Source organism: Vidua macroura, chromosome 2, assembly GCF_024509145.1.
Source record: "Vidua macroura isolate BioBank_ID:100142 chromosome 2, ASM2450914v1, whole genome shotgun sequence".
Taxonomy (NCBI): Eukaryota; Metazoa; Chordata; class Aves; order Passeriformes; family Viduidae; genus Vidua; species Vidua macroura.
This window is the reverse complement of record NC_071572.1, coordinates 75,355,595-75,370,573: the sequence shown is the minus strand read 5'-3', so window position 1 is coordinate 75,370,573 and position 14,979 is coordinate 75,355,595.

Here is a 14,979-nt window from a genome sequence, read left to right as displayed (position 1 = left end):
AGGCTAAGTGTACTGTGCCAAGTGCCCCTTAGCCAATAGCAGCCACTTTGGCTGCCAGCCACCAGTTCAGAACATCCCCTCCTGCAAGGCTGCCATGGAGACACCTGACCAAATGGACCTCTCACGGCAAAAAACAGTGAGAACTTTGCTGATCAGTGACCCAGGCCAGGTCCTGATCACTTGTCACTTGCATCCCTTTGTTTCAGCTGGAGATGGATTGCTGCTGTGCAGCCTGCAGCAAAAGCTGCCCCCTGCACATGGCGGTGTCCTCATTTGAGACGGAGCTCAGGAGGTCTGGATCACATTGAGGGGTGTGGATCTCCTCAGGCTGTCTGGCTTGAGAATGGAGCGAATCCTTCTGTGTGTGTAAGGAAGCGCTGCAGCAGCACTGTCACCAGCCAGCAACTGCTAATGAGCTGATGACTTTGCCTTTTCCTTCCCTGAACACCACGAGGAAAATGGAAACAAATACTGGCCCACAGAGGCCTCCACCAGCGCCCTGCAACACCCACTAGTCATGGCACCATCTGCAAGGAGGGGGCCTGAGGAACGGCTTCCAGTTCTTCATTATTCTGGGCCTGAAAGGTCTGGCATCCAGGGATGCATCCTTTTGGTTCTGCTTTTGAACCTGAGGGTTGGGTTAAAACTCACAAATTAAATATGTGGAACATTTTGTAAGCAGCCTGTACAGTGGGTAGTCAGTTGTCCTAGTTAACCAGTTTGGCCTCCAGAAAAGCACAGTCACCACATAAAGTGCCTGCTGTGAGCAGTCCACAAACTACATCTGAGTCTTGTGTGAGACAGCATTAGTTAGCCTGAGTTGAGATGTACAGGGGACTGTCCTAATAATACAGACAGCTACAGTTCTGTGCCTGGAAATATTTCCCAGTGCTGTTTAATAGTGCCAATGCAGCCTAAGCTTTCCATACCTGCATCCCAACGTGATGTTATTCAAGCAGTCAGTTGGGATCTCTTCACCTGGCGAAAACAGCAGGATGCACAGAAATGTTCAGCTAACCCAGGAGCCCTGCTCCCAAGGCTCTCCATAGTCTGTTCCCAGGTGGAGCTGGGAAGACTGGCACGCATCATGAGGGCTGCACATTATGTACAGGATGTTAGTGTTAGCTAGTATTGCCTTTGTCTCAAGGTTTGATGAACACATTCTCTCCATTCTTGCCTCTTTGTGTCCTTCTCAAAGAAAGAGGTCACATTACTGAGAGTGGCGATCACAGAAGGGTTCAGATTGGAAGGGACCAGAGTAGGTCATCTGGTCCAACCTCCATGATAAAGCTGATTCCTCCCAGAGCACATTGCACAAGATGTCATCCAGTCAGTTTCAAATATCTCCAGTGAGGGAAACTCCACAACCTCTCTGGGGAATCTGTTCCAGTGCACAGATCACCTGCACAGTCAAGAAGTTCTTCCTCATATTCATGTGGAATTTCCTGTGCATCAGTTTCTGCCCATTGCCTCTTTTCCTATTGCTTAGCACTACAGAAAAGAGTCTACCAGGCAAACCTACAAATTTTTTGTCTAAAACCAGATTTTCCTACAAAAAGCATGAGCCAGATCTATCACAAATCACAGCCAGAGAGGTCCAGATGCTGGCAGATTTCTGGCAGGAGCTGCACCCACTGGGGCCAGCACTGGGGAGATCTCTCTGACCCTGTCCCACCATGCCCTCCTACCGTGTTTGCCCAGGTGTGCTCTCTATTCCTTGTTTAGCTTTGGCAAACCTGGCTTTTGGTCACATGAACATACATTTGAAGGATCTGCATCAAAGGCAGTGACTGACAGCTGCACAGGTGTCACAAACCCAGACAAAGTCCCTGCAACAGAGAAAGCAAAGCAAGGCTATGCAGCCTTTCTAGTTCTTCATTTTCTTTCTCTAAACAGACTCCAGTAAGGCCTTTGTGATAGAAGTGTTGGGCCAAGATTCCCATGGGGAGTAAGGGGTCTATTCCTCCTGAAAACACACTTCAGCTGGAGCACAGGACATAGTCCATACTGGCAATGCAAAACCATATAGAAACCTCTTCTCCACAGCTAAAACCTGAATCAAAAACTGAAAAGGAAGAAGTCTTAGTAAAGATCATACATATGATAAATTGATAACATTGCCCATGGTTCAGAATGAGGAAAATGACCTTGGAAATCACTCCTATGTTCTAATATCTTTGAAGAAAATTAAAAGGCAGTGGTTTCAATGAACTGCATGAGAAGAGTACCAGAGAAGTACCGATGTCTGCAGAACACTTTGATAGGAGACTGTGCAGAGGAGAGGAAGTCCTCACTTGCTTTGAAGAATCATATCTGTTGGAGAGCCTGTAGTGCAGAGTAATTCATCAAAGCAACTGAATCACTCTTCATCCTCCTCTAGAAATTTATCACCAACATCATACAGGCCTTGGGCCTCCTCTGTTGTTGCCTTCTTTCCAATCACAAATTTCATGCTCCTAATCACTGACATTTCCAACTCACTCCTTACACACACACACAGACACACACACACACATACTCACTCCATAACTGCTGTATAGCATTTTCAAAGACAATGAGATTTGTTATCCCTGTGTTCTGATAGCGAAGTAAACTTTTACATTAAGGATATTTCATAGTTCATGTAAGGTTCATAAAAATCTGCCAGGCCTTAGTGTTTCTGCAAACTGACTAGCATCCATAACATAATGGAATCCCTTTAAAGAATCTCTCCACAATGGCAAGGTAGACTGCTGCACCCTCTTTCTGCTGCCTTGACAGCAGATTTGTCCATTGCACCAAAACCAAGCAAGGAATTGAGAACACACCTGGACAAACACAGCAGGAGGAGCAGGAGCTGACTGGGTCAGAAAGCTTGAAGGCAAAATAGTGTAAACTGTTCTATGCCTTTCTCAATGCTTGGCCCCTATAGTAAGACCATTCAAAGAGCTGCAAATCTTTTTTTTTTTTTTTTTTTTTTTTTTTTCCCCAGCTTTTAGACTATAGGCTTTAATTTCTTGAGTTGGAATTCAGTTTGGGCAAATTTCAAAATTATGCCCAAGGAATTTTGGAAACAGTCATAAGAAGGTGCTCAAACCACAGGCAAGGCACGGATCTCTCTCCAAAGGACACATGTGAACCTTGAGACCTGCAACTTTGCATACGTCTCACAAAAGGGAGCAGTAACTACAGCACCAGCCAACACTCAGAAAATCCACACATGCCATTGAAAGAGTCTATTCCCTTCTGAACCTTCTTGGCCCAACACCAAACCCCTGGCTCTTGCTTCACCTCTCTTACTCACCCCACCAAAGGGAGGAAATCTCAGCAGCACTCCAGGCACGGTGACTTCTCTTAACCACAACATCCTGACTTGTTAATTCAAATCTGGCCATCAAGTAGATAAGCACTCATAGAAGTTGAAAACTGTTTACAAATTGATAAATTGGCTCAGCCAAGCCCGCAACATTTCCAGATCTTAATACAGTGGCTTAGGAATCATCTCTAGTCTTAACAAAGAATCAAAACCCAAACCAGACCCTAGTGGTTTGGGGTCCTACATAAAGCAAGTTCCACCTTGAAAAACCATGGTGGGAGATTTAACTACTTGTAATGTATTTGTGGGAACATTTGTCAGGTCTTAGGCTAGATTCTTAATTTTGACCAAGCCACTTACTTTCTCAGTTAACTGGCAACTTTGATTACACCCAATGAACTCCTCAGTGGAAAAACCTAACAGAACTCATCTTCTACAGGAATAGTTCTAGCAAACTGACCTGAGACATTGCAGAGAAGAAACCTGACTCCAGGATAAAGGCCTACAGGACTAAAAAGACAAAAAAGCATGCAATTTTACAGGCTCAGGTTCAGACTTTAGAACCAGTTTTCCATGTTCACTTGCATTATTCACTACCCTGGTCCAGTGACACCCCACCTGGAGTGCTCCATCCAGTTCTGGAGACACTGGTACAAGAATGATATTCACCTCCTGGTGCAAGTCCAGAGGAGACCACCAAGTTGATCAGAGAGCCTGGAGACAAGATGACAGGAATTCTTCAGCCTGGAGAAGAGAAGGCTCCAGAGAGACCTTAGAACAGCCTCCCACTACCTAACTGGAGCTTATAAGAAAGGTGGAGAGAGACTTTTTAGCAGGGCCTGGAGTGACAGCACAAGGGACAAAATTTTAAACTGAAAGAGGGTAGGTTTAGTTTGGATATAAGGAATAAATTATTTACCATGAGGGGGGTGAGACACTGTTTTGTTTTAGAATACAGTCAAGTAATTACATTTAAAAAGTTAATAAAGCCCTACACATTTACTACAATGTCTTAAAGGCAGACTATTGAGTAAGCAAAAGTCAGTGGTGAATGTCCAGAAAACACTTTACAGAAGTGTTCAGCCAGTTTTTAACAAGAGATGTCTGTTCATGCCTCCACAGAATATTTCTTTTTTTTTTTTTTCTTGTTTATTCACCTGGTTCAAAGTACTGACTAGCTTATTCAAATTGAAAAAGCCTTTGGGGACTGCAAAAGCATGGAAATTTCTTTTGCCCGCCGTATCTGCAAATAGGAACTAGTTGTGAGGAGCTAAGCTCTATGATTTCTGAAACACTGAGGAACACATTGACCACAAAAAGAAAGAGGAAAAAAAACAACCAGTTAATTATTTTTTGAGAGATAAATCTTGCCTTGTTTAAATTGAATCCATGTAAATGTCAAATATGTTTAGGCAAGCTTACTTCCAGTGAATCCAAAACATCTAAGGTAGCTTTATTTAATGATGAATTTTAGGTGCTGAGGGATTTGTGCAGTAATTGAAGTCTAGCTTCCATTAAGCTGTACAGGAATGAATTGTGGAATGAAAAAAAAATTATATTTATCTCATTATATTCTTGTCATGAAAAACTACAAAAAGTGAATGCTCTAAAACATTAACCTAGCAAGGTTGATCAAACATGCACAGCCACAGCACACACTTTTGGATAGCAAAAATAGATTTAAAAGGCAATGTTGACAATATTTGTTCAGTGTGTACTGGTTACCAGCTCAAGAGAAGATAAAATTGATTAAATAAAGGCTTCTTATTTGTTCATTGAAATCTATTTAATCATATAATTTATAGCACTTCAATTGGCATCAGTTGACCTCAGAAATATTGCAGTTGTGACTCCAGCTCTTTTCCCAGCACTGAGACCTGCTGTCTATTGGTGAGGAGCTGGGAACAGAGTAAGAAGAGGAAAGAGGGATGGAGAGGGACAACTTCAGAGCTAGGACAAAGACAGGAGGAAGTCAGAGTCTAATCAGCCAGATCTAACACTATTCCCCTGCCTAGAGTCCTTCCCCAGCCCACCAAGACATGCCTTCCTCAGTTATGCCCTCTAATTCAGAGGTGTTCCTGCATTCAAAAGGATGCAGTGCCCTTCACTTTGGAAGCAGATTTCCATACTTCAGCATCCTTCTCAAGGAGTCTCTGAAGATCCACAACAAGCCTGTCATTCCCACTGCCAGGAAAAGAAGAGCAGTGCATGTCCAGTTGAAAACTCCCCTCTCTGAAAATCTTTCCCATTCCTTCATCCTCTGTTAATGCCATGAAAAAATACAATGAGATCAGACAGCAAGAAGTGCATCAGCAGAGAAATGCACCTGGGGATACCTAAACAATGAGTGCAAAGGTCACAGCTATGCCTGGAAGAAGAGGAGAACCAACAGCACAAAGGGGTGGAGAGATGCTGTGGAATAGGAGGACAGCTGACTGCATTCAACGACCACCTCCAGGGCTGTCTGAGCTAAGCACGGAGCACAAAGCTGCAGTCAAGACCACTTTTGCCATTGCCCACAGCATCTTGGCTTTGGCCACTACTGCCTCATGCACAAGTCCCCCTCCTACTTCTCCCAAAGAAGAAGTGATCCACAGGGTGAGGATCACAATCCATCCAGAGCCCCTGCTCCAGCACAGGCCAGCACCCAAAGCACGCCCCTGGCTTTGAGGTATCTCCTGGGGTGCTGCATCATGGCTGCATGTGTAAATAGCCCTTCTGACAGTATGTCCCCAGCTCATACACATGATTCTTATGTGCAAACTCCTCTTGAAAAGAAAATGGAGGAAAAGAAATAAAGACAGACAGCCAGGTATGCAGAGAGAGCATGACTTACTGAGCGTGAGATTCATCTTGGCCATCTTTAAGCAGGTACATCTGAACTAATTCTTTAGGCCTTATGTGACACCATTTGACTAGCTAGCTATTCCTTGTAGGGAAAAACCCGTGGCAAGTGGAATGAGAGGAGGAGGCTTTCACTATCCCTCTCCTCTGTTTCTACCTTACAAAGAACAGGAAAGAGAGGGTGAAACTGGACAGGGAAAATTTTATCTACTTGAGTAGTTCTATCAAAAGTTTCTCAGCACAAGACTGCCTAGTGGCTTTTCAAAACCCCTGCTACAATCTCCCCAGAAAAGTTATACTAAATCACAAAAATGTCCAGCTTCTCCCTTCTTAAGGCCTTTTGGCTGCACTACCCATGGGGGAAAACTATCTCACAACTGCTCTTTGTGGTTCCCACATCACATTATATCCAACTATGTACACCCACTGGGCACCTACCATATCCCCAGCCCCCTAAGTGAAGAATAATACATGAACACTCAAACCAAGCTGCCAGCCTCCTTCCCTTCCTCTTCCCATGGTGTTCCCTGTGCCTTTGCTATGCTTTTGCCATCAGACCTTTCATCCAACATCTATCCAAAGCTGTAAAGCACTTGAGGTAGGAAAAATTCCTGAATATTTCCAGGTAGGTGCTCTCAGCAGACCAAGCTCTGTCTAAAGCTCACCAGCACAGTAAAACAACTTCTGTGCTGTAGCTGCTGTTCCCAGTGAGCCTGAAGTGGCAGAAGATCACAGGTATGGGGTTTGATAGCTCGCTTATGTGAGATTTAGCAGACAGCTCGAAGGTACTGATTGCCTCACCTAGGAAACATGGTTACAAGACACACAGAGCACAATGTCCTGGGATCTCTCCCAGATACCTTGATTGAAGGGAAATCAGATTGTCACCAGGAATCAATTCGATCTGGACTTACAGCTCCGACTTTTCACGTATGCCAGTGTGATGCTGTAGAAGCCAGGGCACAGTTCGAGTTTTTGTCACTGTTAGGGCCCGCATAGGGCGGGTGGGACAGACTGAAAGCTTTTCAGATGCTAATCGCTCCCACAAAGACAGCAAGATAACAGGGAAAGAAAAGAGTAAACAGTTAAGCAGCTGGATGAACAGCTCGCTTAGCCAGAGGAAAGCAGTTACTGGAATGAGGCTATTCAAAGGGGAGGCTGCAAAAAGTTGAGAGAGAACAATGGAAACAATTCTCCACTGCTCAGAATGAGCCTTTTCTGAAGATTATCTACAGATTTAAACTTTGGAGGGTCTACTGCTTGCTGAGATTCAGATCGTAAAAGTAAAATTATGTTTTATTGATGCATGCAGGTTATTTTCTATTCATCTGCCTTCTAGTAGGTGTTACAGTAGCCTGGAAGCTCCAGGATTCTAACAAAAGTTGCTTATATCCCTCTTTTTGCATGCTGAATGTACGCATATGCCTAGACCTATGATTTCCTTTGTAGCTTTTTTTAAGTCTTCTTGCATATTTGCACAGCACTGTAACCTTGAACTACCGCTACTGCAATTTTCCAGTCACAAATATTTGGAAATCAAGATGTTGTGGGAGTTAATAACTGGGAAGCTCCTCTTACAACACACTTCAGCAACAGCGAATGAACCAAGGAACACAAGTTTCAGAAATACGTTATATTTGTATGTATTGACAAGTCCATACCAGCATATTATGATTTTTCCTGTCCTTGCATCTAGGTAGAGTGATTTCTGGGAAGCACCCCAAGAACCACGGGAAGAGTTCAAGAAAGTTCTTAACCCCATTGCAAGGCTGACAGACACAGTTCCCGCCAGCTGTTGGATGCTGGTGGTTTGGTGTTTTTTTTTTTTTTTTGGGGGGGGGGTTGGGTTTTTTGGGTTTTTTTGGTGGTTTGTTTTTTTGTTTGGTTTTTTTTTTTTTGGGGGGGGGGTTTGTTTGTTTTTGGTTTTTTTTAAAGCTTGCAAATATAGATATAAGACTTTCTCCTTATTTTTAACTACTACTGCCTGATTCTCTCAGCTAAACAAAACTGGATGCTCTGATAATGGTTCTACTCTTCTCACTGGCACCCTAATTCCATACTGTGTTCCTAGTGTGTCTCCAGGCATCTTGTAAAATACCAAGAATGTCTGTCCAGCCTAAATGATCTCTTCTATTTCAACTTGTGTACAGGGACGTGGCATTCAGGCCCTTAGGACATTAGAGTTCAAATGAAGCCACATTTCACTATTTAATTTATTTTAACATGCAAGCAGCTCTGGCAGAACTGCCTGAGGATTTCCAGTTTAAAGTGAGGCAGGAGAGTGAAAAACACAGATAAAAGTCAGCAAGGCCAGAGAGGGGCAGATAAAGTTTATACCTTTTTACAACACATTTTGTTTGCCTTGGCATGATTTTACTTTCATAAAAAGACCGTGAATTTCAAGACAGGGAAGCAGAATCATAAGCTAGAAACTACATGAAAGTTGTTAAGATCAAAGCAGCAGAAAAATGTTTAGAGTAAAGCTGAACAGGCAGAGTAAAGCTGAAGGGTGATGGCAAATTCAGGCTGAATGTCAAGAAATCCTATTTAGCAATAGGACTTCTCAGCAATACTGGTAAGAGCAATAAAAGCCATTAAGAAAACTGTCCCTTCATTATTTGAGAAGGAGATCCTATCTTGAAGGTTTTTTAAAAACATTTGAGTTGAAGTGTTTTATAACAGGTCCCCAAGACCACCTGCCAGGAGCAATAGATGGGATGTTTTGCTTACAGTGTCACTTTGCACATCTTTTTCCCTGAGCTGCTTTTTCTCATTCTCTAATGTTTTATCCTTTGCCTTCTCTGCCTCCACTTCAGATCTGCTTAGGAGACAATCATAGCAGGCAACAGGTGGAATAAAGTTTCTGACAAACTGGGATTCCAAGAAACCTCCACTGAGCACTTTACCTCATATTTTAAGGCAAGAGTCCCACAATAACTGCAAATAAATTTTGGGAACTTGATATCAATTTCCCAGGGCTGTTCCAGTATATTGAGGGAACTGTGGCCATCTTGTCTTAGGTGTTCAGTCCTTAGCATCTCCAGGTGGTCTTTGCTCTGAAACTGTTCACAGCCACTGTAATGGCCATAGGAGAGAGTGGAAAGTGCTTAAACTATTGGCTATTTGCATTGAACATCTTGTCTCCACAAAGTAAGACACCCAAAAAGAGGAGGAAAAAAGGACCAACAGACCCTTCTAGGAGAGCATTCATATACACTTTGCTGCCATCAGTCATAGGTACAAGACACAGAGTTTCATTGCTGACATGGTACTTGTAACTGGCATCACTGTCTAGACATCCCTTATGATGTCTAAAAGCTGCATGTTCCTATGGACAGGTAATTTCTTCAGTAGTTTTCATTAATTCAGAGAACCTAAGTCCATTGCTTTTCATTCAGGACTTTGCCTGGAACTAACTATTGATAATTTTACAGTTTAATTTCAGTTGGGATTTAGAAACTACAAAGGCATGTTCAGAAATTGCAGACAACAGACTTGGAAGACAGAGAGCTCTGAAGGCAAAGCACTTCTCTGCCTGAAAGCAAAATGAGATCAGCTGCAGACAAATAATGAGATGTTGAATCAATTAACAAGAACAAAAGATGTTTTTGAAGTTGAACAACAACATCAAATAATAAAAATCAAGGGAGCATTTTACTATAGAAATCTTTACTGGGCTTTTAGAATCCTCTTTCTCCTTGTATATAGCCTAAGCAAAATACCTGGCACTTGGGATTTCTGCCCAGAGCTGGCTCCACTCAAATACTGAAATGTGGATTATCAGGAACTGTTGGGCAGTTTGCCCCCTAGGAAACATCTGCTTTGTGGAGTAAAGGAATGTCCCTAACAGAGTTGTGCCTTGCAGGCAAACATGCCCTCTTTACATGAGGGCTGAGCAGTTACTGTTTCAGAAGGGATTAACTAAGGAGATTCCATGATTGTGGCTACAACTTTTACTTCTGGGCAAACTTGGGGTTCATTCCACATATGCAATAACCATAGGGTGTGTTTGCACACATGTAGACCATGCAAAACCTGTTTCTTACACAGGCCAGAAATTACTTGAGAATCCAGGTTAACTCTAAGCAAAACTGTAGCACCTCACTACGATTCCTTCTCTTCACTGTAGCCAGCTGGTTTCAGCTGCAGTTACAGGTCCTGGGTCACAGTCTCCAGGGCTGCATTTTCCTTGCACCAAACATTTTGAAATCTTTTGCCACAAAGTGCAGGCTCACGTTGCAACTGCAGCTTGGAAACAAGCACAAGCTCACTCAGAATGGGCTGGAGTTTAAGAGGTTGCTGAAGCCCCTCTGCTAAGTGCTGTCTAACCCACCACATGTACCAACCCCACACAGCAACTTGGCAAATTCCTTTGCCAAAATGAGGACAGATGTAGCTTCAACAGCAAGAAGCAAATGCCTGTGTTGAGACAGGTATTGGCCTTGTCTGCCCAAAACCTTCACTTCCTTCTCTGCATTACCACTCGGTGAGTGAAAAGCAGATGATGCTCAGCTGCAGAAGTGTCAAAAGCAGCACCAAGAGGCACACAAAAGGGGTGGATGACTGCAGGACAGCCTGCAAGCAGCAACTGTGAATTGCCAGACTTGGACACAGAACTCTCTAGAACCAGCAGGACTGAGACTACAGGGAAAGCAGGGAAATAAATTATTGGGAAGTTTATATATACAGCCAGAAGCCAAGAAAGCGAAAACCATTCAAAGGTGGGGGACAAGGAGCTCTCAGCCTAGAAACCAGTGGGAACAAGGAAACAATTGTGCTGAATCACCTCTATGTTCAGCTACAACTTCTCAAGCACCTGCAGATACACAGGAGCTGCACACACAGCAGCTTAGAAATATTTCTGCATCGAGGATAATGTGTACTCAACATACTTTTGTGTCCCACTCCCAAGCAGCAAGGAGTAGAATAACCCCTGTCTTCACTTAATTTCTTATTTTTCTAGAATGTTAAAGTCACAGGCAAAGTACAAGAAGATGTGTCATGGAATTTTCACTTACTGAAAACCAAATAAATCAGTAAGTCTTGGAATTCAAAAACAAACCTTTTTTTTTGTGGATCCCACTTAGCCTGGTCCCTGGACCCCCCAGCCTGGTGTTGGCAGTGCACTGAGCTGGGAGTTCACCTGAATACTACCCTCCCTACAACTAGCAGCAGCAGCAGCTCTGGAAACTGCTTAGGAGACCATGAAGTGAAGATTCCACTTGTTTATGGAATAAGCTGTTCCAACTGGATGTGTCTGCTGGCCTTTGATCCAAATGTTCTGTGCTGTCAAAAGAAGGTATAATCAAAGAACCTGCGAAGGGATCTCATTTTGTTCAAGTCTTTGGACTTAGAATGTCAATTCACAATGGGGTGACGGTTTTGCTTAATTTCAGAATGATTAGGCTCATTGGAAAAAAACTCAGCTACACTAAACAAACTTAAAAGCAAAAGCATTCCTAAGTCTTGATAATCATAAAAGTCTGGCACCCTTTTTAGATAAATATGGTATTATGTTGTGTGCTTCCGAATAGAATACGTTGGAAACTTTGATTTTGACATACAGTTTGTCTTTGCAAGCTGAAATAAAAACCACTAAAAATTCATCTTTGTTAATAAATAATAGACTGAAGAAGAAAACAATGGTTCAAACAGTGGTTTTGTGAAGGGTTGAAAGACCTGAAGTGATACAGGGACAAAATCTTCCTGGCTTGGTCTGAGACACTGGATTTTTATTGCACTGGTAAGTAGCAGGCAGATGTTGCTATTGAATGTAAGTCTCTTCTACAATAAAATAAATTCTAATAGTGACAAACACTCTGAAGCAACTGAATGTGAAGATTGTCTAAAGCACTTTCTTTTTCAGCTTTGAAAAATATTTCCATTTAACAGTTCTGGCATAGAAGAGCTTTGCTGTAGCATTATCTAGGTATCTGTAAAACAATCTTGTTTTCATAGATGTCCCTCAGAAATACTATACACTATGAGCTGAGGGAATACCAGCCTTGATGGAACAGTAATTCTGAATTCTGCACCACACTATCATTTTGAGTAGTAGTAATGACTTCTGATGATTGTGTGGACAGAGAATATAAAACTCAGAGCTCTCAGGGTTAAACCAAAATTGATACCACTGAGCACTGTCTTCTCTACTCTTTCCCTGAACGCCACTTACACTGAGAGCTGCTGTTACACAGCTAAGGATATCTCTGAATTACCTGATATTGAGCTATTCTGTTAAGAACAAAAGGAAGACAATCTGCACTGTCTTTGGTCAGAAGAAGGCCCACCTTGGACGAGATAAGTATCTATGGAATACCCAGGGTAGTATAGGTGCTTTAGGATCAAAATACACCTGGAGAGATCATTTCTGTGTGGAATTACACAGGCTGTCTTGTTTAGATGGTCTGCCAACAGCTTGCCCTCCCTGTAGAGATACATAGCCAGTGAATTTACTGGATCTATGATATTCAGATCTTAAAACACATTAGCTCTCTAACTTAAATAGTTTCATTCCCTACGCTTGCTTAATACAGTCAGATAGTCCAGGCTCTTACACACAGTGCTTTTTTTTTCAGAGAGCTGCACCAAAAGCAGTGTGGGCAGCAGGTTGAGGGAGTAGATTCTCCCCCTCTACTCCATTCTTCTGAAACCACACCTGGAGTGCTGCATCCATCTCTGGTACCCTCAGCATAAGAAGGATGTGGGCCTGTTGTCCAGAGTCCAGAGAAGGCCACAAAGCTGATCAGGGGCTTGAGAGCTTCTGCTGTGAAGACAGGCCAAGAGAATTTGGATTGTTCAGCCTGGAGAAGAGAAGGCTCCAGAGAGACCTTAGAGCCCCTTTCAGTACCTAGTGGTGCTACAGGAGAGCTGGAGAGGGACTTTTCACAAGTGATAGTATGCAGTGACAGCACGAAGGGGACTGGCTTTAAACTGAAAGAGATCCAGTTTAGATCAGATATTAGGAAAAAATTATTTACTGTGAGGGTGGTGAGACACTGGAAGAGGACAAGGGCCAAAGTTTTAAATTGAAAGAGGGTAGATTTAGATTGGATATAAGGAATAAAATCTTTATGACAAGAGACAAGGTTAGATGTTTCTTGGGATTATGAGAAAGTAGTAGCTTCAGAAGCCTGGTTTTGAAGAAAAACATCAGCAGTATTAACTCTACGCCAGCAGAGGGAAACACAGCCTCAAGAAAATGAACTCGCCCTCTTGGGAGATGTTTTTCACCCATCACATCCACTGAAACAGACTGATTTAGCCAGGGATAAATTAAACCTGTTGTGATGCAGTAGGATATGCTGTCTTGTTTCCTGCACTTACTATGTACACCAACAGAAATAAGTAAAAGAGACCTCTGCTTTAAGATGTATCTGTTTATGTGTGATTCAGACATCTTGGGCTTGATTTTTTCCATGTTTGTGTTTCCTACTCTCTGTTAAGTTAATGGATTCAAAATGCACTTGGCAAAATAAGATCTAAGTCCAGCACAGTTAGATGTGACTTACAGATGTTGGAATTCACCTCTTCCACCTCAGAAGATGCCATTCAAACACCAGTCCTTGGTAGGTGCCTGTGACAAAACCACATCTGGAAACAGACACAATTGGCAGCTCTTCTGACAGGCCAGTGAGAAAAACAAATCCTGCTGGCCCACACCCTCTCCATGCAAAAGCGAAGTGCAGGGTTAGGATAGGTTTTATCAGAAGTTCAGTGACAGGGGAGCATTGCTGCCCTGAGGAGGTGTATCCAAAACCCTGGGTTTCCAAAACCAATGGGGAAGAGAGGAATTGTAGAAAAATCTTCCAAGAGTAGGATTGCATATGTGCATGAATTTCACCTCTCTGAAAGCACTTCACCATTCAGAGCTCACAACAGCTGCTTCCAAATCCCTCTGAACCAGCTTGCTTCTCACCCTCACTGTTCCAGCTCCTAAGGGTTACATCTGTTAAAGGACACTTCCAAAAACACGTAATTAAAAGATGCTGAACTCCTCCAGGCAACCAAAGCAAAACATTATGGCCTGCTTGCCAACTCTACACAAACAAAACAATGCACCACAGTGTGTTCTGCTCCAAGGGACACTGAATGCAGTGACATTAAACACCAATTATGTGGGCTAAAGGAAAGAGATGGAAATTTAATCAAAAGTTGATGGCTATGACTAGTAATTTTGCAAGACTTGGATGCCTTAAAAACATGTTCAAAAATGGGTCTGCAGTATCCTCAATGCTAAATTCCTGGGGCTGCATCCTTGCTTTTGTTGCTGCATGTAGCTCACTGGGGGCTCCCTTTGTGACAAAGTGCACCTAAGCCTGGGCAGGTGGGTCCCTGCTGCCCTTCCTGGCAGTGCACAGTTGCTCAAGAACAAACATTTCTACCTGCAAATGCAGTGTGACTCTGGCAGTAATTCCCCATAGGAAGGTGAAAAACAGGATGCATGCAAAGAATAGTGGCCAGCCAACAGACAGAATCTTGGTTGTTTTTCATCTCTTTCCATCCAATGGACTCTACAGCATAATGGATAGCTGTCACTGCACCACAGATGAGTTACAACTCATAGCTACTGACATGCTCTTTTCCTGTGTCTATTCACATTTATCATCTGCTTTGGCTATTTGCCTTCCAGAGTAAGCTTATCTTTGGTACAGTCTGTAGTAACGCATGCTGAATGCCAGCTTCATCTCAACGAGTAACTAAACTTCCAAGGAACACAGCTAACTTGGATGGTGTAAAAACCAGCAGGGGCTCCACACCAGTGATGCAAAACTGCCTTGAACAAAGGGACATTAACCACAGCCCACAAAACTGAGCAGAAAAAATGTAATTCTGTGCCC